This window comes from Oncorhynchus kisutch, linkage group LG17 (genome assembly GCF_002021735.2).
Source record: "Oncorhynchus kisutch isolate 150728-3 linkage group LG17, Okis_V2, whole genome shotgun sequence".
In the NCBI taxonomy this organism is placed as follows: domain Eukaryota; kingdom Metazoa; phylum Chordata; class Actinopteri; order Salmoniformes; family Salmonidae; genus Oncorhynchus; species Oncorhynchus kisutch.
In genome coordinates this window covers 48,630,232-48,656,455 of record NC_034190.2, presented here as the reverse complement: position 1 = coordinate 48,656,455, position 26,224 = coordinate 48,630,232, and the positions used below count along the sequence as shown (strand labels likewise).

Genomic DNA, 26,224 nt, shown 5'->3' with positions numbered 1-26,224 from the left:
GAGAAATTGACACCTCGATAAGATCATTTCCTGAAGATGGCTCGCCACTCTTCGTACTTGGCGACTTCAACCTGCTGACGATTAATTTCTTTCTGACTCTCTCCTTCCCCTCCTTGCCACAGTTGACCTCACAGTTTCCCAGTCCCCTTCCACTCACAAGGCAGACAATACGCTTGACCTCATCTTAACTAGAGTCTGTACTCCTACTAATCTCACTGCAACCTCCATCCGGGTTTCTGATTACTCATTTGTTTCCTTTTCTGTCTCCCTTTCCTCCAACCCTAGCTACTTAACCCCTACCAAGATGGTAATGCGGTTTTGCAATCTTTGCGCTCCTCTTCTACCTTCGCTCCCTTCTGCTAAACTGAAACTTCCGGAGGACCTATCATCCTTTCACCTCTTCCTCTCTACCTTCACCTGTATCCGCTGCTAAAGCCAGATTCCGTCACTCAAGCTTCTGCCTAGGACTACTATAAACTATTTTCCCACCTTCTCCTCCTTCCTTAATCCTCCACCTTTCCCCCTCCCCGTGGACGACTTTGTCAACCACTTTGAGAAGACCCCATCCCCTCCTCCCTTCCCCCAGATCATCTCTGGAGACCTTCTCCCATTCCTCACTTCCCTCATCAACTCATCCCTGACCACCGGCTGCCGTCCCTCTGCGTGCCTGGCAGATGTCTCAGCGTGGATGTCGGCCCACCACCTCAAGCTTAAATTTGACCAGATAGAGCTGCTCTTCCTCTCGGGAAAGGCCTCTGCCCACTCAAAGACCTCTCCGTCGCGGTTGACAACTCCACGGTGTCCCCCTCCCAGAGTGCAAAGAACCTTAGCGTGACCCTGGACAACAAACACCCTGCAAAACATCAAAGCAGTGACTCGCTCCTGCAGGTTCATGCTTTACAACATCCGTAGAGTACGACCCTACCTCACACAGGAAGCGACGCAGGTTCTAATCCAGGTACTTGTATTCTCCCGTCTGGACTGCTGCAACTCGCTGTTGGCTGGGTTCCCCGCTTGTCCCATCAAACCCCTGCAACTTATCCAGAACGCTGCAGCCCGCCTGGTGTTCAACCTTCCAAGTTCTTCCATGTCACCCCACTCCTTCGCACAATCCGCTGGCTTCCAGTTGAAGCTTGCATTCCACTACAAGACCATGGTACTTGCCTATGGAGCAGCAAGATGATTTGCCCCTCCCTACCTTCAGGCTATGCTCAAACCTTACATCCCAACCCCAGCACTCCGTTCTGCCACCTCTGGTCTCTTCGCCCTTTCACCCCTACGGGAGGGCAGTTCCCGATCAGCCCAGTCCAAGCTCTTCTCTGTCCTGGCACTCCAATGATATCCTACTTTATTGAGGAGAAATGTACTTACTATGACCGTGACATGTGGTTGCCCCACCTGTCTGCTAAATGACTTAAATGTCAAATATAACGCTGGGAGAGGCAGACAGACGAGACAGACTCAGGCTTCCTGTGTCAGATAAAAGTCTCTCTCCTCGTTCTTTTTCGGGTGCGAGAGAGGGGGCAAGCAGGGAGGCGGGCGGGCAGGCGGGGGATGGGGAGGTGGTTGTCTGGTGAGCGAGGGGAGGGAGTTGTGAGGCTAGGCGATACAGACAGTGGCGGCTGTTGCCCAACCAGCCAGCCGGCCCCAGTTTCATAATCTCTGTTGACAAAACAGAAGTGCAGCGCGCCCCGGTCAGATCATGTAAACACCCAGTAGGAACATGAGACAGTCAGACCTGCCGTCTACAGCCGTGCTGATATTTAGCTCACTGCTCTGACAATGACTGGCTGTAGTCAGGTTGGTGACCTCCACTATAATTAGCCCAGTTAGGAAAAATCCATAATCCATATTGCATTGGGTTGACACTAAAGAATGGTTGGCATGCAGTACTGACTGAGGCATTATGGGTAGAGGAGTCTTTCTGGTGATCTAAGTCCGTGTGACACGATGCGGCAGAATCCCAGAGTCACCTGCAGATAACCCACTTCTCCACTCTACCCCCTCCTCTCCATAACCATCATTCTCTCCTCCCTCTCTTCCCCTGATCTACTCCTCTCCTCCCCCTGCTCTCTATATACCACCTCTAAAGGCATACTCTCTCTCATATCCACCCCCACCTCTCTTCCTACACCACCACCCTCCCTCTCTTCACTTGAGTGCGGGTGTGTTTCTGTCACCTGCAGACTAAGGTAAAGATTAATGCTTTATTTCTGTCTCTATGGCAGGCAGAGCAGGGAGACTAATTAGATTTCTCCTGCTGCCTCCCCAGCAGCCTCTCTGTCTTTCCACCTTTCTCTCAAACCTCCCTCTCTCTACCATAAAATCTGCCCTCCCTCTCTCATCCCTTCCCTCTTTCGCTACCCTCTGTATCGCTCACCCAATTCTTCTTCCTTCCCCTGGAACCTGTACCATCTCCCAGGGGAGAACGCTTTGAAACGCAATATATGTCAAATCCAAAATGGCTCCTGGAGTAATGGCCCATCGGTCTAAATGACCATGTCCTCCCGTGTCGCTCAACCTCTATGGTCTGGCCAAGGGGGTCAGAGAGAATGTTGTGCTGCATAACAGATGAGTAAAAAGTCAACAATAGAGATCCCACTCCATTCTCACTCTCTGTCTACAACAGATTATAGGCCTAGTCCACTTAAACAGGTAACCATGCCAACAGCCGTGTGATGACAAGTGACCCACCTTGTGATGGAGCCTGGAGTGGACGAGACGAGTTCTCTCTTGGAGATAATGGTCCTATTCTGGACTGGTCTACTGGTCTTCTACGCTGGTGTCTATAAAACACACACACAATAATAATAATAATAATAATAATAAGCACTTTTGCAAGACATTTTATATTCTGTTATGTTGTCAAACTGATGTTTATACGTTATTAATCAAGTTGTTAATGACCACCCAGGAAACATCATTCACGTGGTAATGAGGAGCAGGAGACACGAGGCAGGAAGCCTGGGGCTTTCGGTAAACGTCGGACACTTTGTGGGAACGCGCTCACACACACACAACTTCTGAATCACGAAAAAGGGTGTGACATGACTTTGACAGCAAGTACAGAAGTATTAGAGAGAGACCGAGGGGTGAGAGGTCGAGTGCCTGTGAAACCAAGCCAACACGCACAAACAGACCACTGGCTTAGACTAGACTGCCATCCTAACAGTGTTGCCTTTTCATTTTTGTCCTGGGCTGAAATACAGAGAGGAAGAAGCGCCTCGGGAAGAAGAGAGTACTATCCTCTTGGGGTAAGGAGTGTGTAACCATGGTGAGAGGTAGGCGTTTCCATGACACCCTGCCTTCAGCGTGAGCGAGCAAGACGGCCAAGCCACCGGGATGTCTCATGTTCCTCTGTGTACGCGCATTGTGAGTGCATGTGCGTACGTGTGCGTGTGCATTTCACTCTTAGTCTACACCTTGTTGTTTACGAAGCATGTGACAAATAACATTTGATTTGATTTTTGTTGTGCTTTAGAGTGTGTAATGCACGAGTGTATGCATGTGAGAGAGAGAGAGAGAGAGAGAGACAGAACATGTGTCTGCATGTATAGGTTTGTACATCAGTGTGTGTGTGTGTGTGTGTGTGTGTGTGTGTGTGTGTGTGTGTGTGTGTGTGTGTGTGTGTGTGTGTGTGTGTGTGTGTCTGTACGTGCCTGTGTGCCATACAGCATCCAGCCTGACCGTTGGCGGCACCACTTGATGAGGACCAGATGGGGGCTGTCAGGGGGTCTCTAGTTATGGTGACGTATGGATCCTCAAAACCAACAAAAGACCCACCTTCAGCCGATGGGTTTCCTATTAATTGAGAGGTGGGAAATAGAGAGAAATAGAGTGAGAGAAAGAGGGACTGGTTAACCAGAGTGGATTTATAGCATGTCCGTGACCAAAAGGGAATCAACTCTTTTTTTGACCAAACATTCTCTGCTACACGCACACACACACACACACACACACACACACACACAGACACACAGACACACACACACACACACACACACACACACACACACACACACACACACACACACACACACACACACACACAAACAACAAATGGACTTACAGTGAGTGTTTAAGCATTGGGGGAAAAAAGGGGACAGAGAGGCCTTCAGTGGGATCATTAATGCACCATTGTGCTCGACTCGCATCAACTCTGAGCTTTAGCAAAGCCCTAAAGAACAGCACCAATAAATGCTACAGTAGTTAGCTGCATGTGTCGCTTCTGTATACATGTTGGGCCTTGAAGAACAGTGAGAACGAGCTTAAGATGCATTGAGTGTGTGTTCAGCTTACAGGCACGGAGGCACGCTCTCTCGGAGGCTTTTCCAGACCCCTCTTCTCATCTCATCTCCGCTCTCTGTTTAGCCCACTCTGCTCCTCAATTACACTTTGCACAAAAAGAGCCTGTGCTTTAACTATAAAAGAGACTGGGGGTGTGCGTGTGTGCGCGCGTCCCCCCCTTTATGTGCATGAAGCCGCCGCCGCGGCATATAACCACACAAATCACTAAATTATTCACATCGTCTCACCTTGGTCTTGTTAAACAAACACCATTAAAGTCCAAAGTGATTTGAAGACAGATAAAGGATTGTTCCTCTTAATAATTACAGTCTTTAGTTCCATTCTGCGCTCGGCGCACCCGGTGGGTCCGCCTGTCATCAATGTCTGGCCTCAACAACACAGCCCGAGGCTCAGCTAAATAATGGAGAGAATGTGGAAGAGGAGGGAAGGAGGAGAAAGAGATGACTTGGATCTCAGACTGGGACTGCGGGGGGGGGGGGGGGGGGGGGGGGGGAGTCAGTTGAATCTGGAGAGTCAACTGGCGAGACAGACAGTATAGAGGTAGGGAGGCTACAGGTGCAGTAGGAAAGCATGGTCCGCCTGCCTGTCTGTTCCTGCAAAGGACTGCCACAGGTAGAATGGGGAGATCAGCCTCAGTTCAACGCAGGGCGAAGCCTATGTGTTCGTCTGTCCATCGGCCTGTCTGTCTGTTTGCACCTGGAGATCTGTCTGATGTTGCATACGGGCAGGCAGCCAGCAGACACACCTCGATTCAAAACACATTCATACCATAACGGACAATCACGACAATGCAACTGCAGCTTTGGGGCAGAACACATTTGTGTAGTGAGCAAACGACATACAAAAAAATGGCCAATGATATACTCTCACACATACAGTAAGAATCTCTCTCTCTCTCTCTCTCTCTCTCTCTCTCTCTCTCTCTATCTCTCTCTCTCTCCCTCCCTCCCTCCCCCCTTCTGTCTGACTCTCTTTTTCTTTGTGTGTTCTGGCACAGAATAAGGGAGACTGTTTCTGCGTTAGCCAGCACACACAAACAGCCCAGTAAGGCCCACATAAAGCTACATTATATGTGTGTTTGTGTGTGTGTCCTCCTCAATCATGGGTGCGCTCTGGGTGACTCTGCTTTAGCTGAGCCCTATTCCCCTCCAACAAAACCGGCACTTACAGACTAGTAGAATAGGAGCCAAGCTACATGTTGGCACCTGGCCTCCCCTTAAACAAATCACACCACAGAGGCTAATAATATATATATTTTTTTTTTAAATAAAAAAATGGATCTACAGCCCAGCTCAGCTCCACAAAAGAGGGTCTACCAGAGAGGGGGGAGTGGGGGAAGGCCATCATTCAATCTATATTCTCCCCAAGTTCATCAACAACAACAAAAAAGGAGCTTGTACAAAAACGGACCACTGACTCAATTTACGACATGAGACGCGGGTGACCGTCTCCGCTGTCCTAGGTCCCTAATTCCAGCCAATCAGAAAGGGAGTAGCAACATTTGGACATTTGGAGACACAGTGAGTGCCTTCATTGGATGCGTTCCTTGACTAACACTTGTGTTTGGAACAAACACCATCACCAGACAGAGCCGCGGCTCCAACTCTTACCAACAATACCTCCACAGGCAGGGACAACTTCACAAACAGAAAGAGGAGGGTGAAATAAATGGACTGGTCCCAGATCTGTATGTGCCTTAGGGGCAATTCCACGGTTCCATTTTTCCCTTTCAAATGTATGCCAAACAAAAACCATTGATTCCAAAAGTGCTACAAACCATACAACTCTATGCACAATGACTCCTTTTAACAATTTACACCGAACATTTTATAAAACCACATTTACTTTATTGGTCATTGAACTAAAGTAAGTGGATTTACACCCAGTAACGGAATATTATCTGGGTCGCTGATCTGTACTACACAGAAATGCATAATTCTAGATATGAATATCATTCCCTTCATGGTGATGTATCCTAATAGCTGCTTTGCATAGTTGGGTATTATTTGACACACGGGCTAAGTTAATGAGCCCCGCCCCCCCAAACAAGACCAAATTTGGTTGGTCCGAATGGGACCAAATCTGAACCAATCATAGACGTTTGGCTTGGGCGGTATACCGAATATACAGTGCACTCGGAAAGTATTCAGACCCCTCGACTTTTTCCACATTTTGAAGCATCTTTGGCAGCGATTACAGCCTCGAGTCATCTTGGGTATGACGCTACAAGCTTGGGACACCTATATTTGGGGAGTTTCTCCCATTCTTCTCTGCAGATCTTCTCAAGCGCTGTCAGGTTGGATGGGGAGCGTTGCTACACAGCCATGTTCAGGTCTCTTCAGAGATGGTTGATCGGGTTAAAGTCCAGGCTCTGTCTAGGCCACTCAAGGACATTCAGAGACTTGTCCCGAAGCCACTACTGCGGTGTCTTGGCTGTGTGCTTAGGGTCGTTGTCCTGTTGGAAGGTGAACCTTCGCCCATGTCTGAGGTCCTGAGTGCTCTGGAGCAGGTTTTCATCAAGGATCTCTCTGTACTTTGCTCCGTTCATCTTTGCCTCGATCCTGACTGGGCTCCCAGTTCCTGCCGCTGAAAAACATCCCCACAGCGTGATGCTGCCACCATCATGCTTCACCGTAGGGATGGTGCCAGGTTTCCTCCAGACGTGACACTTGGCATTCAGGCCAAAGAGTTCAATCTTGGTTTCATAAGACTAGAGAATCTTGTTTCTCATGGTCTGAGAGTCTTTAGGTGCATTTTGGCAAACTCCAAGCAGGCTATCATGTGCCTTTTACTGAAGAGTTGATTCCATCTGGCCACTCTACCATAAAGGCCTGATTGGTGGAGTGCTGCCGAGAGGGTTGTCCTTCTGGAAGGTTCTCCCATCTCCATAGTGAAACTCTAGAGCTCTGTCAGAGTGAACATTGGGTTATTGGTCACCTTCCCTGACCAAGGCCCTTCTTCTCCCCCGATTGCTCAGTTTGGCCAGTCGACTAGCTCTAAGAAGAGTCTTGGTGGTTCCAACCTTCTTCCATTTAAGAATGATGGAGGCCACTGTGCACTTGGGGACCTTCAATGCTGCAGAAATGTTTTGGTACCCTTTCCCAGATCTGTGCATCGACACAATCCTGTCTCTACGGATAATTCCTTTGACCTCATGGCTTGGTTTTTGTTCTGACACGCCTGTTTTTGATTTGTCATTATGTGGTATTGTGTGTAGACTGATGAGGATTTTTTTATTTAATCCATTTTAGAATAAGGTAATGTAACAATGTGGGAAAAGTAAAGGGGTCTGAATACTTTACGTATTGTAGCTACTTTTTAAGTTGATACCTGCAGTCAACTATCTCCCAATAATACGTTAGGAGATAAAGCGTTCTTAAATTTCACCGGTCACATTATTTTACGATATGAAGCTTACCGTAGTTCCCCAGAACAGTTGAGTCAGTTATGTGTTTGTTTGTAAACAGCACAACAGGAGACGACGGGAGCTGGTGAGTCCATAGCGTTCTATATCTATTGGCGAGTCTCCGTTGTGCAGCACACATGAGGTAATGAAGTTACACTTGTGTGCAATTCACTGCTAAAATGTTTGATAACAGAGCTGTGGATGAGTTGTCTGTACAGCAGCCATTTTTCCCCTGTGCTTCCTGCTAGCGTTTTTGTTCCTCCTCCGTTCTGCTCTGTGTACACGTGCTGCTCTTCCTTCAGAAAAGCCTGCATCACAGCTTTGTTCACGTGCACAATTTCTCTCGTTCACTTTCGCTAGTAAATGTCCACACACACCGACAATGGCATTCGGTGGCTACTAGCTATGCTTGTACAACTTTATAAGATAGATTTGCATGTTTTTGCAATTAGTTTGTTTGTTTTTGCTCATTAGCATTTAGATAACAGCGCCGATTTTGCAATTTGTTTGTGCTAAATTAGAATCTGGTAATAGAGGCCCAATCAACTTTTCTTGCATTTTTAGCGCCCACTTGTGTGCTATGCTGGTAATACCGTAAATACCGGGATAAGAGAAGGACGGTATGACAATTTGAAAATCTGGACACCTCCCCAAGCTTAACAGACATCTATGTTTCTGACATCAAATTACAGCACAGTAGAGATCAGTGCATTGCACAGCACAGTACAGTATAGTTCAGTACATTAGTGTAGTCAACTCGTGTGCTCTGCTGTGTACTGTACTCTATTGTGCAGTACAGTATTATACTCTACTATTTTTACTTCACTGTACTATACTCTCCAAACTTGGGTCTGGTCTGGCCTGGACCAAATCATGGACATCTATGTTTGGACCAAAAAGCTACATCTGTAGACATTGAAACGAAAGCCGGTCCGGACCGTACCAAATAACTATGTCTGTGGACGTTGAAACGAAAGCCGGTCCGGACCGTACCAAATAACTATGTCTGTGGATGTTGAAATGAAAGCCGGTCCGGACCGCACCAAATAACTATGTCTGTGGACGTTGAAACGAAAGCCGGTCCGGACCGTACCAAATAACTATGTCTGTGGACGTTGAAACGAAAGCCGGTCCAGACCGTACCAAATAACTATGTCTGTGGACGTTGAAATCAAGGCCAGGATGGACTGAACAAATTGGACTCAACATCCATGGACACCCGGTGTCAGTCGGTGCTCAGTGGGTAAGGATGCTGGTTACAGTGAATAATAGCGAGTAGGTAGGTGTCAGTAAGAGCTGGGAGAGACATTAACTGGAGAGAGAGAGAGAGAGAGTGAGAGCGAGAGAGAGAGAGAGAGAGAGAGAGAGACAGAGAGAGAGAAAGAGAGAGAGAGAGAGGTTGTCCAGACCATTTTCACACTTGCTTTGACCACACAGAAAAATAAAACAGTTATGAACATAACAGTATGCCAGTGGAAGGGGAAGACTGTAGCATGTGACCCAATTCTGGTTTGTGATGACTACGATTACCCGTTGTAGCCAATTCAATTGTAGTAATTTCGTTAATGATTTTGCGGAAATTCTGTTACCAATTTGTATACCAAATAGATGCACTACATGGCCAAAAGTATGTGAACACTTGCTTGTCAAATATCTCATTCCAAAATCATGGGCATTAATATAGAGTTGGCCCCCCCTTTGCTGCTATAACAGCCTCCACTCTTCTGGGAAGGCTTTCCACTAGATGTTGGAACATTGATGCGGGGACTTGCTTCCATTCAGCCAAGAGCATTAGTGAGGTCGGGCACTGATGTTGAGTGATTAGGCCTGGCTCGCAGTCACCGTTAAGATTTCCCTTCACTGGAACTAAGGGGCCTAACCCGAACCATGAAAAACGTCCCCAGACCATTATTCCTGCTTCACCAAACTTTACAGTTGGCACTATGCATTGGAGCATGTAGCGTTCTCCTGGTATCCACCAGACCCAGATTTGTCCGTCGAACTGCCAGATGGTGAAGCGTGAATCATTACTCTAGAGTCCAATGGCGGCGAGCTTTACATCACTTTACGTTGACGCTTGGCATTGCACATGGTGACCTTAGGCTTGTGTGCGACTGCTCGGCCACGGAAACCCATTTCATGAAGCTCCTGACGAACAGTTCTTGTGCTGACGATGCTTCCAGAGGAAGTTTGGAACTCGGTAGTGAGTGTTGCAACCGACAGGCAATTTTTTTACGAGCTACGCGCTTCGGCACTCGGCGATCCCATCTGTGAGCTTGTGTGGCCTACCATGTCGCAGCTGAGTTGTTGTTGCTCCTAGACGTTTCCACTTCACAATAACAGCACTGGGGAAGCTCTAGCAGGGCAGAAATTTGACGAACTGACTTGTTGGAAAGGTGGCATCCTATGACGGTGCCATGTTAAAAGTCTCTGAGCTCTTCAGTAAGGCCATTATACCGCCAATACCTTTTAAGTATTTTTCTGGAATCATTTTCTAAGATTCCTTTTCCATCTGTTTGACCAGAAAGCAAAGCATTTGCTTATTCCCAATATTTAGGATATAAAATGGTTGAAACATTTATCTATGCCTTATTTTCAAAAAAAAAATAGAGATTCAGCTTTCAATCACATGTTGGTGCTCATGGGTCCTTTTACATGGAAATGCCCTTTGTGAACTTCTCTGACTATCATTGCCATGCCGTAAAATCTGATCTAGGACCTGGTTAAGATCACTCCTCACTGCCGTCCTGAGATCAGAAATAACTCTGCTAGCAGGCAGCAGCCCAGGGTGTGTCTACCGTGGCTGCCACCAAACCCCCATTTACATATTCAAAAAATAAGGAAATAGGCGTTCGCATGAGTCATCCCTTCCAAGAACCTACAGTACCTACTGCAACTCCAACATCCCTAACCTTAACTCAACAGTCAAGTTTATATACACACACACACACACACACACACACACACACACACACACACACACACACACACACACACACACACACACACACACACCACACACACACACACACACACACACACACACACACACACACACACACACACACACACAGGGAAGACTCAAAGTTTCTAATTCCTACGTAATGATGAAACAGTTTGGTGGTAGGAACTTTCTCGCAGAACTGAGTAGTTTTGTAGTCAGACATAACTGTTGTCATCCTACACAAAAGTTCACCACACACAACGGGGATAAGTAAGTCGTTGAGCTAATCTACAATCTGATTAGCTAGTTTACCACCCACCTTCCCTAGAATGGGCCAACTAGAGTTCAACCTTCCCTAGAATGGGCCAACCGGAGTTCAACCTTCCCTAGAATGGGCCAACTGGAGTTCAACCTTCCCTAGAATGGGCCAACTGGAGTTCAACTGGCACTAGAGTTGCTGAAGCCACGGACTGCGGTCCAAACTGATCCAGTGTGTGTAGAGTAGAGCAACAATAGAACTACACTGAGCCAAAGCTGAGGCCAGCCATATGCTGAGCATGTGTGTAAATGTGCACAGAGCTGCTAGTGTCAACGCCTGCACTGTAATAGACTGAGGAAAGGGGGGGAGGGGGAGAAAAGGGAGAGGCGGGAGATGGAAGAGGATGAGTTATTTTGTGTGTAATGTGTAATGTTTACTGTTAATTTTGTATTGTTAAATTCACTTTTGTTTATGATCTACTTCACTTGCTTTGGAAATGTAAACATTTGTTTCCTATGCCAATAAAGCCCCATATATTGAAATTGAGAGAGAGGTCATGAGCAGATGAGCTCCTGCATTTTTCATGTTCTTAAAAAAAGATTTAGAGTTAGATAAACTTAGATTTTTTTTGTCAGGGACATATACAGGAGGCTACCTTGTACAACATATCATTCACTCCAAATCAAAACTCAAAACCTACAACCTGATTTTGTATGTAATTACAGAATCACTTAAAGGGCTTATAACTACCAAATATGATTATTCCAAAGCTATACAGCAAATGCTCTGGAAAACAACAGAAACCTGAAAACACCATCAAACCTGGAACTGAGTGAGTCATGTTTAGTCTGAAGCTATATTTTATTTCCAAAAGCCAAGAAGATAAATACATTACATTACTTTATTACTTTAGGACTGAATGCTAAACTAAGGCTGCCAAGCTTGATACAACCTCAATTAGCACTGACATGTCAAGTGAGTGGTGTCAAAGACCTTTAGCCCAACAATGGCAGGAGAGTCACACAGTCTGCTCCAACCAAATGAAGAGGCCTTAGAAGCTGCCTCCTGCTGTTCAGAGGTAATTAAATTACAGTACCCTGTGTATGTAAAGTATGATAAGACACGAAAAGAGCACAAAATGAAGCTCCTTATGGAATATAAAGAGACACTTTTTGCTGACTATTATAAAAATGGGAACATCAGCAACCTTATCTTCCACACAGACCATCCCCTGGCGTGGCACAGTGCTATATTAGCACACTACCCCTCTGTTAAGAGGGGGTGTGTTAACTTCAATGGGATAGGCGGCAGCATTTTCAGTTTTGGATGATAAGCATGCCCAGAGTAAACTGCCTCCTACTTAGTCCCAGATGCTAATATATGCAAATTATGTATATATTAGTAGTATTGGATAGAAAACACTCTGAAGTTTCTAAAACTGTTTGAATGATGTCTGTGAATATAACAGAACTCATATGGCAGGCAAAAACCTGAGAAAAAATCCAAACAGGAAGTGGAAAATCTGAGGTTTGTAGTTTTTCAACTCAGACCCTATTGAAGATACAGTGGGATATTGGTTATGTTGTACTTCCTAAGGCTTCCACTAGATGTCAACCGTCTTTAGAACGTTGTTTGATGCTTCTACTATGAAGGGGGGCTGAATGAGAGGGGAATGAGTCAGAGGTCTGCCAGCAGCCACAAGCTCAGTCACGCGAGCATTCACATGAGAGGTAGCTCCTGTTCTCCTGTTCTCCTGTTCTTTTCTACAGACAATGGAATTCTCCGGTTGGAACATTATTGAACATTTATGAAAAAAATATCCTAAAGATGAATTCTATACATCGTTTGATATGTTTCTACAGCCAGTAATATAACTTTTGGGAATTTTCGTCCGACCTTTCCACTGGATTTGTTTACCAAACGCCCTAACAAAAGGAGGTATATGAACATAAATGATGAACTTTATCGAACAAATCTAACATTTATTGTCAAACATTTATTGTGGAACTGGGATTCCTGGGAGTGCATTCTGATGAAGATCATCAAAGTGAATATTTATAATGCTATTTCTGACTAATGTTGACTGCGCAACATGGTGGATATGTCACGTTTCTTCAAAATCGAACCCAGAAGCAGACCAGGACAAGGAGAGTAGGAAGAAGGTGAGTATTTATTTACAAGTGAATGTGAGTGGGTAGATACATCCAGGTGGCGTAGCGGGCAGCGGTGGTGAGTTGATGGGAGTAAATAGGTGGATCCAATGGGGAAGCGGAATCCTCCGATGACCAGGCGGGAATGGGGTAAATGATCCGGGTGAGTAACTGAAGACAGAACAATCGGAGGTAAGTTGAAGGCAAGCAAGACGTACAAAACAACAAAACAAATTCTATCCAACTTGAGGCTGATACTATGGCACAACATACTGTTCATGGCTAACGATCCGGCAGGGAATGGATGTCAGGTCAGAGCTTTTGAAGGGGAGAGGTGATGATCAGGACAGGTGTGCAGATTACTGATGGGATACAGGTGCGGGTGAACATCGATCTCCCAACAAGCTAATTTGCCCGGCAACCAGACAGGGTGCGTTCCAGGACACCGGAAACACACTCCAGGACAGAAACACAGGCAAACACAGACTCAGGAAGCGGGGTTCGTGACAGGATATTTATTTTGGCTGGTCTGGGCTCTGAGCTCCGTACTCAGATTATTTAATGGTATGCTTTTTCCGTAAAGTTTTTTTGAAATCTGACACAGCGGTTGCATTAAGGAGAAGTTTATCGAAAGTTCCATGCATAACACTTGTATTTTCATCAACATTTATAATGAGTATTTCTGTAAATTGATGTGGCTCTCTGCAAAATCACCACATGTTTTGGAACTACTGAACATAACACGCCAATGTAAAATGAGATTTTGGGATATAAATATGCACTTTATCGAACAAAACATACATGTATTGTGTAACATGAAGTCCTATGAGTGTCACCTGATGAAGATCATCAAAGGTTAGTGATGAATTTTTGTCTCTATTTGTGCTTTTTGTGACTCCTCTCTTTGGCTGGAAAAATGGCTGGGTTTTTCTGTGACTTGGTGGTGACCTAACATGATCGTTTGTGGAGCTTTCGCTGTAAAACATTTTTGAAATCAGACACTGTGGCTGGATTAACGAGAATTTTATCTTTAAAATGGTGCCTAATACTTGTATGTTTGAGAAATTTGATTTATGAGATTTCTGTTGATTTGTATTTGGCGCCCCGCAATTTTATTGGCTGTTGGCGAAGGGTTCCGCTAGCGGGAACCCCGTTCCCAGACAGGTTAACCACTTGTGCATTGGGGAAAGTAGTAGAAGCTTTTTCAATCACTCCGTTCAGTGCTGTGGCCACCCTTTCCTGCTGTGTTCTCGTCGTTTGTGCCTGTGTGTATTATTATGTATTATTATGTGGCTAGGTGAACCTAGTTGGTCCTCAGACAGAAGGTCTAGGGCGCGCTGGGTGTTGGACACCAGAGTTTAGACACACTGTGTTTGGGAAAAAGTGTATTTTCTTGTATATATTTCCATTTTGAGTCCATAAGGAGAACAATCTGTGTCTTGTGTATGTCCTCAGTGGGTGTGGGGGGGTTGTCAGGAGGGCTGACAGGTGGGGTGCTCAGAGGGGGTGAGATCCCCTGGGCTTGGGGTTCTTCATTTGTCTGTCCCGCTGTGTTGTCGACATGGTTAGGGTCTGGGGTGGACTGTTCTCCTGTGGTGTCGAGACTTTTGTTGGGAGCTGAGGTGGGCTGTTCTGCTGGCTTCTCTGCGGGGGTGGCCACCTCTCTAGTGGGTTGTTCTCTGTCACACTCCATCCCCCTTCTACCTCTCCTCCAGGAGTCTGACCATCTCCTCTAGTGCTCTGTTCTTCTCCTGCTCCTGCTTTTTCTCCTGTTGAAGTTGTCTCACCACAGTCCAGAGTGCAGATATGTCTCTCTCCACCTCCAGCTCTCCGGGTCTGGGTAAGGAGGTGTTGTTGTACTGGACTGTTGTCTGGGTCTGTGCTGCCTGGAGTGTAATAACCTGCTGTTCCAGCTCCACCTGCCTTACCTCCAGCTGGGCAAATGTATCCTGCATTTCAATGAGAGGGTAGTACTCTGTGCAGGGAGGTTGACTTTCCGCTTGGGGTTGCTCGTCTGTGGGGTTAAATAATGAAGAGGTCTGGTCTGACCCGCTTTTTCAAGGGAGAGCTTCTCCTGCTGAGCTAATTCTTTGATTATGTGAAAGTCCAGCTGAAACTGTTTGGGGTTGCCCTGTACCAATACTGTTCGACTTATAGAGATTTATATTAGCTGACTCAGAGTCCTCGTTGTCTAATATCCTGAGTTTCCACCCCTTGTTAAATCCACCCTGCTACCACGAAAAGACTTCCACCCTGATACCATACAGCGGGTAAAAGCAATTATTTCCCATGACTGTGCCTCAAAACCAAATGTTTACCTGGCCCACCCCTCCACCCTAGTCTTAATCAGCCTTTGTGACCAGGTCCACCTATACAAGGCAGCAGTGCCCACCTTCGCCTGGACCCTAAAGGACATCGCTCTCAAACGCAGTCCCAACACTTCACACAGGAGCAACAGATCAATAGACACCCCGCCCAAACAAACGAGACACTCTCCCAGACCCCTAGACATACACATAGAGGACCCATGCCGAGAGGACCTACATCCAGACCACAACACCACCAGCCACATCCACACCCCCACCCCAACCAATCAACACCCCCCCAAGTCAACCATGCCCACAACCCATTTAGGCCCCCTCAGATCAGACCTATGCCCCTCCTGCCCACCCCATGCACCCCACCCCCGCAAAGAGGGCCTCAACATGGAAGTCACACGTATGTGAGAATGTGAGAATGTACATAATCAATGTTAGGCTTCGAGTGGACTCCTATGGTAGGTACACCTATAGCTCATCTCTTGGCAGTAGTACTGCAGACTACTTTATCACTGACCTCAACCGAGAGTCTCTCAGAGTGTTTACAGTCAGCCCACTGACACCCTTATCAGATCACAGCAAAATCACAGTCTACTTGAACAGAGCAATACTCAATCATGAGGCATCAAAGCCAAAGGAACTGAGTAATATTAAGAAATGCTATAGATGGATTGAATGTAGTGTGGAAACTTACCAAAATATTAACAGTATATTTGACCTCTCAGCTTCCCTATAATTTTTTTTTTACTTTACTGAAAACTGAAGAAAATGAACAACAATGACAAATGGTTTGATGAAGAATGCAAAAACCTAAGAAAGAAACTGAGAAACCTGTCCAACCAAAAACATAGAGACCCAAAAAACCTGAGTCTACGTCTTCACTATGGTGAATCACTAAAACAATACAGAAATACACTAGATTTGATTCTCCAATTACCTTGAATGAACTACAGGACAAAATAAAAACCCTCCAACCCAAAAAGGCCTGTGGTGTTGATGGTATCCTCAATGAAAAAAACAAAATATACAGACAACAAATTCCAATTGGCCACACCAAAACACTTTAACGTCTTCCTTAGCTCTGGCATCTACCCCAATATTTGCAACCAAGGACTGATCACCCCAATCCACAAAAGTGGAGACATATTTGACCCCAATAACTACCGTTGGAAATTTGTCAACAGCAACCTTTTGAAAATCCGCTGCATTATCATTAACAGCAGACTCGTACATTTCCTAAGTGAAAACAATGTACTGAGCAAACGTCAAATTGGCTCTTTACCAAATTATCGTACGACAGACCACGTATTCACCCTGCACACTCTAATTGACAAACAAACAAACAAAACAAAACCAAAGCAAAGTCTTCTCATGCTTTGATTTCTAAAAAGCCTTTGACTCAATTTGATCTGCTATACAAATTGATAGAAATTGGTGTTGGGGGAACAACATACAACATTATAAAATCCATGTACACAAACAACAAGTGTGCGGTTGAAAAAGGCAAAAAACACACACATTTCTTCCCACAGGGTCATGGGGTGAGACAGGGATTCAGCTTAAGCCCCACCCTCTTCAACATATAAACTCAGCAAAAAAAGAAACGTCCCTTTTTAAGGACCATGTCTTTCAAAGATAATTTGTAAAAATCCAAATAACTTCACAGATCTTCATTGTAAAGGGTTTAAACACTGTTTTCCATGCTTGTTCAATGAACCATAAACAATTAATGAACATGCACCTGTGGAACGGTCGTTAAGACACTAACAGCTTACAGAAGGTAGGCAATTAAGGTAAAGTTATGAAAACTTAGGACACTAAAGAGGCCTTTCTACTGACTCTGAAAAACACCAAAAGAAAGATGCCCAGTGACCTTGCTCCTCTGCATGAATGTGCCTTAGGGCTGCTGCAAGGAGGCATGAGGACTGCAGATGTGTCCAGGGCAATACATTGCAATGTCCCGTACTGTGAAATGCCTAAGACAGCGCTACAGGGAGACAAGATGGACAGCTGATTGTCCTCGCAGTGGCAGACCATGTGTAAACAACACCTGTACAGGATCGGTACATCCGAACATCACACCTGCGGGACAGGTACAGGATGGCAACAACAACTGCCCGTGTTACACCAGGAACGCACAATCCCTCCATCAGAGCTCAGACTGTCCGCAATAGGCTGAGAGAGGCTAGACTAAGGGGTTGTAGGCCTGTTGTAAGGCAGGTCCTCAACAGACATCAACGGCAACAACCCACTATGGGCACAAACCCACCGTCGCTGGACCAGACAGGACTGGCAAAAAGTGCTCTTCACAGACGTGACGCGGTTTTGTCTCACCAGGGGTGACGGTCGGATTTGCGTTCATCGTCGAAGAAATGAGTGTTACACCAAGGCCTGTACTCTGGAGCGGGATAAGTTTGGAGTTGGAGGGTCTGACATGGTCTGGGGCAGTGTGTCACAGCGTCCTCGGACTGAGCTTGTCATTGCAGGCACTCTCAACGCTGTGATTTACAGGGAAGACAACCTCCTCCATATGGTACCCTTCCTGCAGGATCATCCTGACATGACCCTAAAGCATGACAATGACACCAGCTATACTGCTCATTCTGTGCGTGATTTCCTGCAAGACAGGAATGTCTGTGTTCTGCCATGGCCAGCGAAGAGCCCGGATCTCAATCCCATTGAGCACGTCTGGGACCTGTTGGATCGGAGGGTGAGGGCTAGGGCCATTCCCCCTAGAAATGTCCGGGAACTTGCAGGTGCATTGGTGGAAGAGTGGGGTAACACCTCACAGCAAGAACCGGCAAATCTGGTGCAGTCCATGAGGCGGAGATGCACTGCAGTACTTAATGCAGCTGGTGGCCACACCAGACACTGACTGTTACTTCTGATTTTGACCCCGCCTTTGTTCAGGGACAAATTATTCAATTTCTGTTAGTCACATGTCTGCGGAACTTGTTCAGTTTATGTCTCAGTTTTTGAATCTTGTTATGTCCATACAAATATTTACACATGTTAAGTTTGCTGAAAATAAACGCAGTTGACAGTGAGAGGACGTTTCTTTTTTTGCTGAGTTTATATTAACGAATTGGCGAGGGCATTAGAACAGTCTGCACCACCAGGCCTCACCCTAGTAGAATCTGAAGTCAAATGTCTACAGTTTGCTGATGATCTGGTGCTTCTGTCACCAACCAAGGAGGGCCTACAGCAGCACCTAAATCTTCTGCACAGATTCTGCCAGACATGGGCCCTGACTGTAAATCTCAGTAAAACCAAAATAATGGTGGTCCAAAAAAGGTCCAGTAGCCAGGACCACAAATACAAATTCCATCTAGACAGCGTTGCCCTAGAGCACACAAAAAAACTATACATACCTTGGCCTAAACATCAGCGCCACAGGTAACTTCCAAAAAGCTGTGAACGATCTGAGAGACAAGGCAAGAAGGGCATTCTATGCCATCAAAAGGAACATAAAATTCGACATACCAATTAGGATCTGGCTAAAAAATACTTGAATCAGTTATAGAACTCCATTGCCCTTTATGGTTGTGACGTCTGGGGACCTGCTCACCAAACAAGAATTCACAAAATGGGACTAACACCAAATTGAGACTCTGCACGCAGAATTCTGCAAAAATATCCTCTGTGTGCAACATAAAACACCAAATAATGCATGCAGAATTAGGCTGATACCCGCTAATGATCAAAATACAGAAAAGAGACGTTAAATTCTACAACCACCTAAAAGGAAGCAATTCCCAAACATTCCATAACAAAGCCATCACCTACAGAGAGAAGAACCCGGAGAAGAGTCCCCTAAGCAAGCTGGTCCTGGGGCTCTGTTCACAAACACAAACAGACCCCACAGAGCCCCAGGACAGCAACACAATTAGACCCAACCAAATCATGAGAAAACAAAAAGATAATTACTTGATACAATAACAGACAAACAGAGCAAACTCGAATGCTATTTGGCCTTAGAGAGTACACGGTGGCAGAATACCTGACCACTGTGACTGACCCAAACTTAAGGAACGCTTCGACTATGTACAGACTCAGTGAGCATAGCCTTGCTATTGAGAGAGGCCACCGTAAGCAGACCTGGCTCTCAAGAGAAGACAGGCTATGTGCACACTGCCCACAAAATGAGGTGGAAACTGAGCTGCACTTCCTATCCTCCTGTCAAATGTATGACCATATTAGAGACACACATTTCCCTCAGATTACACAGATCCACAAAGAATTCGAAAAACAAACCCGATTTAGATAAACTCCCATATCTACTGGGTGAAATACCACAGTGTGCCGTCACAGCAGCAAGATTTGTGACCTGTTGCCACAAGGGCAACCAGTGAAGAACAAACACCATTGTAAATACAACCCATATTTATGCTTATTTATTTTCCCTTTTGTACTTTAACCATTTGTACATTGTTACAACTCTGTATATATACACATAAGACATTTGTAATGTCATAATTCTTTTGGAACTTCTGTGAGTGTAATGTTTACTGTTGATTTTTATTGTTTATTTCACTTTTGTATACTATCTACTTCACTTGCTTTAGCAATGTTAACATGTGTTTCCCCATGCCAATAAAGCCCCTTGAATTGAATTGAATTGAATTGAGAGAGAGAGAAGGAAAATAACTGTTGAAGGCTGTGACACATTCCAGTGTGTTAGTTAGGACTGGCCGGCTGTGAAGCTGCTCCGGAGACACAAGCAGTGCAGAGATAAGATAAGGAGGTGGGGAAATAAACACACATCCTCAGCTAAACCCCGAAGAACAATAACAGAGTGTGACGGGACACGTGTGGAGCGTGTGTGTGTGATATATCACACATTACCTTTATCACCTAGGTGAGGCTGGAGGCAAGAGACACTTCACAACAACACGTTCTACGGGTAACTGCCAAAATGAAGGAAACACCAAAGTAAAGTGTCTTAGTAAGGCGTTGGGCCACTACCAGCCAGAACAGATTCAATGCAGTGCCTGGAACTCTACAGGTGGGATGCGACACAATTTTTTTCAACGATAAATTCCATCATTTGGTGGTGATGGTGGTGAAAACCGCAGACTCAGGCGCCGCTCCAGAATCTCCCAGAAGTGTTGAATTGGGTTGAGATCTGGTGACTGAGACACACACACACACTTTAAACCCCTATGCTCATTTGAGGCCCCTCTTTCAAACCTATCTCCTCTTCTAGCCATGGTAGCCACAATAACGGGCAATTTGGCATGTTTATACATGACCCGCAGCATGACGGCATGTTAATTGCTTATTTAACTCAGGAACCACACCTGTGTGGAAGCACCTCAAATCAAATCAAAGTTTATTGGTCGCGACGACAAATGTTATCGCTGGTGCAGCCAAATGCATGTGTTTCTACCTCCAACAGTACAGCAATAATACCAAGCATTACAAAACAATACACACATAATCCAAAAACCATATAGAAAGAAATGAAGAAATATCAGAACGCGCAAAGTCAGAATCCGCAAAAAAATTTATACATGTATACATGTATACCTGTAAAGACAGTTTATGAATATAAAATGTGTGTACAGCAGTAGTCACATAGGATCATTCATAACTAAACCTGGCACCATGCGGAGGGGATTTTTTCAACAGCAACAGCAGGGACTGGGAGACTAGTCAGGATCGAGGGAAAGATGAACAGAGCAAAGTACAGAGAGATCCTTGATGCAAACCTGCTCCAGAGCGCTCAGGACCTCAGACTAGGGTTAAGGTTCACCTTCCAACAGGACAACGAACCAAAGCACACAACCAAGACAACGCAGGAGTGGCTTCGGGACAAGTCTCAATGTTCTTGAGCAGCCCAGCCAGAGCCCGGACTTGTCCCCGATCGAACATCTTTGGAGAGACCTGAAAATAGCTATGCAGTGACGCTCCCCATCCAACCTGACAGCGCTTGAGAAGAATGGGAGAAAGTCCCTAAATACAGGTGTGCCGAGCTTGTAGCGTTCTACCCAAGAAGACACGAGGCTGTAATCGCTGCCAAAGGTGCTTCAACAGAGTACTGAGTAAAGGGTCTGAATACTTATGTCAAATGTGATATTTCAGTTTTAAAAACCTGTTTGTGCTTTGTCATTATGGGGTTTTGCGTGTAGATTGATGAGGATAAACACCTATTTAATCCATTTTAGAACAAGGCTGTGATGTAACAAAAAGTCGCACTGTACATACTGTAGACGTTATTAAAGTGACCAGTGTTCAATGGCTCTATGTCCATAGGGCAGCAGTCTCTAAGTTGCAGGGCAGAGTGCTGGGTAGCAGGCCTACAGTAAAGCAGTGTCAAGATATGACCAGGTAACAGTGTTACACGTTGCTTTTCTTTCTGTCTGCACAACAGGGGGAAGAGGGGAGAGGTTAGAAAGTAAAAGGGGAGTGGGAGAGAGAGAACACTATAATTTAGAGTGAAAAATATATATATAATTATATCCCTCCCTGGGAAAATTACATAGTTTCCAAACATTCTGGTGGGTCTATTTATAATATAATTACGCATATGCGGGCGGGTGTTTTATACCTCCCTGGGCCATTGTGTGCGTGCGTGCATGTGCACACAGGAGGCTACTCAGACCTCATTACTGTAATAGGTCAATCAATAAGCCCCGCCCCTAACCCCGCCCTTAAAGTCACTCTGCTGCCATGGCAACAGAAGGGAAGCACCATCAAAAAAGCATCAGAGAGACAAGAACCATGACACACACACACACACAACCATCCCTCTCACCCCCATTCTTTCACAGTGTCTGGCTCTCCATGTATTGTCTTACTCGATCACTTTCAGCTAACCGCTAAACCAAACCAAAGTCACAACAACTTTAAGAGATCAGAAATCTGCTCTCCAAAAAAAACGACACACCATTCCACCTACTGTACGTTACCACTACATCCGAGTGTGACGTGAGAGCGCATCAGACAGCTACGTTTATTTAAAAATATATACTTCAATTAGCTTAGCATAGCCGTGTCACTGATGCAACCGCTTAGGGATTTCCAAATGATCCAAAAAGGTTCTGAGAACGTGGTTTATTTAAAGAAACAGTGAGCTACACTATATCTTTCTAATGGGATTAACAGAGTATCCTACCCAGTCCCAGTATCAAGTGTTGAACTTGGACAACAGGACAAACACTGAAAGGTTTGATATGCTATCGCTGAATGCGATCGGACATGAGGCTCCACGGTGAAATGTGAAGCTGACGGGAAGCTTGCCTTTCCACCCGGCCAATCATCTGCTCCTGTTCTCCCTCTGTCCTCACCTGGTAACCTAACACACGCACATTCCCCATAAAGACATGTTTCTCCCCCTTAGATTAGAGTATTAAAAACAGACCAGGTTACTTATCCAAATACAATAATAAGACCTCTGATCTGCCAGTGAGATACCATGATCTGTCCTGAATATAGCCGCAGTCATAAAAGCGACAATAAAACACCACAATGTAGTTTAAATGCTAGCTCAGGTCAGAAGGAAAAGCTGGAGCTCACAGTAGAGTTCAGAGAAAGATAAAGAGAGAGGGAGGGAGCGAGAGAGAGAGAGAGAGAGACAGAGAGAGAGAGGAACAAAGGGACCGAACGAGAGAGAAAGAAAAGGGGGTTCAGGTTGGGTAAATCGGCTCCATCTGACAAATGTCGAGCACGCCAGACCAGCATACAGAACTCTGAGCCATCCGTTCAGACACTGGGTCTACTGTATAGCCTACGTGACTACACTGCAACACAACAGTCAGGTGACATGGGTTGTTAAGGACAGACTGTATACTGTATCCCTTTCCTACAGGCTGAGTGTGAAATGTAGCCGTTAACGCCGAGGCTCTTGATAGTTGCTCGGTAGTGCCAGTTAACCATCCTTCTGGCAATTTAAGACTTTGCAAGGCATGTCACTTCAGCCCATCTCTTCGTGTCGCCCCGACCACCTTAAGCACGCACTGTTTTCTTAACCCTAACTATCGGTTAGGCTACACCTAGGCTGGGGGGGGGGGGGGGGGGGGGGGGGGGGATGTTAGCCACGTTGAGGTAAGTGCTGCTCGGATCATCTTGTCTAGTTTGGATCATTTTATTAGAATTTTTTTTGCCCGCATGTTATTATTGGTCTTAGGACTGAATGAACGAATAATGGATTGAAATGTTGATGGTGTATATCAAATGGATTTATTCAAATAGACAACCACCCACATCAACACAACTCCACTAACACTCATCAACAGGCATGCGCACGGGAGGTATAAAAGGCATACGCAGGAATGTGGTAAAAATGGGCCTGATTGTAAGGGGGTCATATAAGCATTGCCCTTTTTTTTCACATGCAAAATAGTTCCTATGTGAAAGCAGTAATACAGTCCAATAGACTTATGCTAAGAGCATGTTGGACAAGAGAAAACTTTCAGTGCTATAGTTTCAATTGCTCCGGATAACTGCATTGTCCAGTTAAGTGTGCAGCTCACATTGTGACGACAGACCAAACGCCACGCTTGGGAACTACTAGTAGTACAATCCTCATACTTCATCCAGGTCCACTGCTGAAAACATGAGACGAGACCACACAGACGGAAACTGGCTCACAATAACCGTCACCGAGAGAGCTCCCTCTCACCCATCCGTCCTTCCTGCCTTTAACCCCTCCCTCCCTGGCTGTTCCAGCTTCCTCCTCTTCTCTCCTTTACTAAAACACGCACGCACACCCCTCCTCCTCTTTTTTCCTCCATCCAAAAACTGCAAAGCACAGTGAAATAAGAGGGAGAGAAAAGGGCGGAGAGAGGGAGGAAGGGAGGGAGAAGAAGGAAAGAGTAGAGAGATAGAGGGAGGTAGAGGAGGGTGCACATTGCAGATTCAGCTATCTACAGAGGTAGGGCAGAAAGCCTTCAACAGCCTAACACACTCCTTGTGGATAATCTTAAAATGCCACACACACACACACACCACACACTCATACAGGCAAACACATATACACTGGCAGACAGGCGCACGCACACACACACACACACACACACACACACACACACACACACACACACACACACAAGCATGCACACACGCACATAAACAGGCACGCACGGATGAGTACCGACACACAGTGAGGCGCACAAACAGAGGCTCTCACTCACAACGAACACACACTCTCTCCTGGTGGCATATCCAAATCACATTAGCTCCCTGCCTGCCATCCATCACTCCCACAGACAAAAGCACACACTGGAGAGCCACACAAACTGCATGGCAACATGCAAAACCACACGTAGCGCCTAGACACATAGGCGAACACACACTTTTGGAAAATCAATAGCCAAAACAGCAGTGTACACACACACACACACACACACACACACACACACATACATACATACATACAGGCAAACACATACACACACACACACACCAAGAGAAAAGAACACACACCAACCTGTATTTAAAAACACAAAATCCCCTACATGCATGCATTTACCTTTTCCCCTGCTCTACTGTCTGAGCATACGCACATCAACATCAGAGAAAATCAACAGATCCATGACTGCACAAAGGAAAGAAAAATACCATCTTGGCTTTAAATATCGGGCCGAGCTAAGCAGAGGGAGAGCGACATCTTGAGAAGTCTTTTTTTTCTGTCTATATCAATCTCCTTTCCCATTAGAGGGGGATGGGCCCTTAACTAAGAGGCTGTGTGTGTGTAATATATGTTTGTGGGGGTGCGTCTTATCTCATGGGGGCCACGTGTGCACGCGTGTCGGGGGTGGGCGTGCTGCTTACCTAATGGGATGTGTGCGCGTGTGTGTGTGTGTTTTGCCCTTACCTAATGGGCTGTCTCTTAAGGGTGAGGTAATTGGTTGGGAGAGGGGGAGCGGTAGAGGTGGAGGAGAGGAAAACAGAGCGAGAGAGAGAGAAAAATGTGAGCTATACGTTGTGAGACCATATGTGACCGACTGGCTCGATTCGGTCCTATGTAGAAAAGTTTGAAATTGTGTTATTTTTACATTGGATAAAAGTAGAGTCTGAGAGCTTGACAATGGTAAATCATAAACTACAGTCGACGAACAATGGAAAAGTAATTCTGCTTTGAAAGTTGATAGTTTTTAAGAAAATGGCCCTTGAATGTTTTGGTACACCTACTGGAGAGCTCTTCTTTGTCTACACCCATTCAGCATCCTTCAAACACTCTTAAGCCCCACCCATCTCTTTATTTATGTTTTTTTATATTTTTTGACTAGGGAGAGACGAAGGTCGAGAGCCGTGCGTCCCCCGAAACACAACCCAACCAAGCCACACTGTTTCTTGACACAATTCCCACTTAACCCGGAAGCCAGCCGCATCAGTATGTCGGAGGAAACACCGTACACCTGGCGACCGTGTCAGCGTGCACTGCGCCCGGTCCACCATAGGAGTCGCTAGTGCACGATGGGACTTGGACATCCCTGCCGGCCAAACCCTCCCCAACCCGGACGACGCTGGGCCAATTATGCGCTGCCCCATGGGTCTACCGGTCACGGCCAGCTGCAACAGAGCCTGGACTTGAACCCAGAATCTCTAGTGGCACAGCTAGCACTGCGATGCAGTGCCTTAGACCACTGCGCCACTCGGGAGGCCACATCTCTTTAAGGATTCACATGTGAGACCAAAAATGTCAAGACTAAAGGTCTATTGTCGCCCGGCATCAAACTTGTTGTTGTCATTATGCAAAAGTATTAGGGCTGAACTCATTTAGTTGACTTGTCGATTGTTTGGTCGACAGGCTGTTAGTCACCCTAGATTTCTTTAGTCAAGCAGTAGCAAAATAATCTAAATAACATGGTGTACAAGACACCTGTCTGATTTGCA

The 26,224-nt window shown here is 45.7% G+C and overlaps 1 protein-coding gene across 2 annotated transcripts in view; it reads right to left on the bottom strand.

Moving 5' to 3' along the window:
• The window catches only part of LOC109907784 (nuclear receptor coactivator 3), a 114,774-nt gene that overhangs the window by 40,421 nt on the left and 48,129 nt on the right, over positions 1-26,224 (bottom strand). The window contains exon 1 of one of the 2 annotated variants that reach the window (XM_031793964.1): positions 2,695-2,791. The exons of the other annotated variant lie outside the window; for it this stretch is intronic. The gene's annotated coding sequence lies outside the window, so the exon portion shown is untranslated. Of the gene's footprint in view, positions 1-2,694; positions 2,792-26,224 lie in introns of those variants that run through there. 2 annotated transcript variants of the gene reach the window in all.